Here is a 1,701-nt window from a genome sequence, read left to right as displayed (position 1 = left end):
TTAATACCATTTTAAACCTTTTCTTATCAAATGAGGTTTAAACAAAGATTCAGGCCAAACCTGACGTTTCTTTCTCAATAACATCCAGACTATGATTTCCAATAAGAACCTTGATCCTAAATCTTTAAATCACAAAGAAATAAAGATTCCAGACCACGGTAGTCTTAAGGGATATAATAGAAAGTGTTATATAACATCACCCACAGACAATGCCACCCTTATATCCAATGTACACCTCTCCTTGATATGCCATCCTTATATCAAATGGACGCCTCTCCTTGATATGCCACCCTTATATCAAATGGACACCTCTCATTGATATGCCACCCTTATCACTTCATCAAAACATTTATAAAATAATTTCGAATAGATCGCAGTCATTGGAATTGTTATCAGTTTGAAAACATTTATATCAAAACTTCATTTTTAAGATAAAATAACAATTTCTTTTAAAAACCCAAAATATCATCACAAATCCGGTCAACAATCATCCGGTTTACAAGTCCGGTCAACTAGTCCGGTCAACAACCGTCCGGTTTAAAACACTTGGAATACATTCCACTTTGTCCGGACATCTAATCCGGTCAACACATCACATAATCTTTGAACGGATTACACTTAGAATAAATTCACATTTTGAACGGATAACAAATCCGGACAACAATCCGTTCAAGACTCGTCCGGTTTAAGACTAAACCGCTCAACACACAACCGGTTTATCAACTCCGAACAACAAATCGCTCAAGGCTTGTCCGATTTAAACTAGTCCGATCAATAAGCCGCTCAAGGCTTATCCAGTTTAAAAACAATCCGGACAATAAACCGCCTAAGGCTTGTCCGGTTTAAATGCTTATCCGGTCACTCTTTGTCCGGATAAACACTTAGACAATAAAATCATGGTTTCTTTCCAATATGAACATTACCAAACATGCAAATACAACCAGTAAAATCTTTATACAAAAAGGATTTAGAAACCACTCACCTTATCAAGCTTTTGACACCAAGATGCTAGAAATCGATCCCTTTTTAAACTGAACACTCGAAACCAACTTGAAATCACTTCCTTAAAGCAAACCGGACAACACTCTTTTAAACCTCTCAATTCCTCTAAAAAATTAACAGGGAAAGTAAATGAAAGAGACTCACCCCTTTTATACTTTCCAAATAGGGTAAGGTGGCTTAAACCGCCTTCCCTCTTTCCACCTCATGCATACCCAATATGCACACATACATGCACACATAAACATGTATACACATACATACATTTATATTTCATGCATGCACACACATAAACATATATGCATATATATATATATATATATTATGCACATAATCTGCATACCAGCATGTATCAAACATATCAGTTTGTCATGCTATTACGAAATCAATCAATAAAATAATCACGTATTAAACACCTTGGATAATAACCAGGATCTGGTTATCACATTCTTGATTCGTAAAAACGCAAAAAAACACGTTCACAATTATCGGTTTATCATTATATTTTGTAAGACAATGTAATTTTAATTATAATAAAATGCATTTTTAAAGTGTATTTGAGTGACTCAATTACAAATGTTATAATATCTATACTATCTTATAAAGCATTTGGCTAAAACTCTTAAAAACTCTTAAACTCGTTCATCACTAAACGATTTCATCCCTATCCGATTTCATCTCATATCTGAATTCGTGTAACTA

This window comes from Cynara cardunculus, unplaced genomic scaffold, assembly GCF_001531365.2.
Source record: "Cynara cardunculus var. scolymus isolate 2C unplaced genomic scaffold, CcrdV1 Un_Scaffold_5153, whole genome shotgun sequence".
NCBI lineage: Eukaryota > Viridiplantae > Streptophyta > Magnoliopsida > Asterales > Asteraceae > Cynara > Cynara cardunculus.
The sequence above is the reverse complement of the archived record's forward strand: the minus strand, read 5'-3'. Positions refer to the sequence as shown.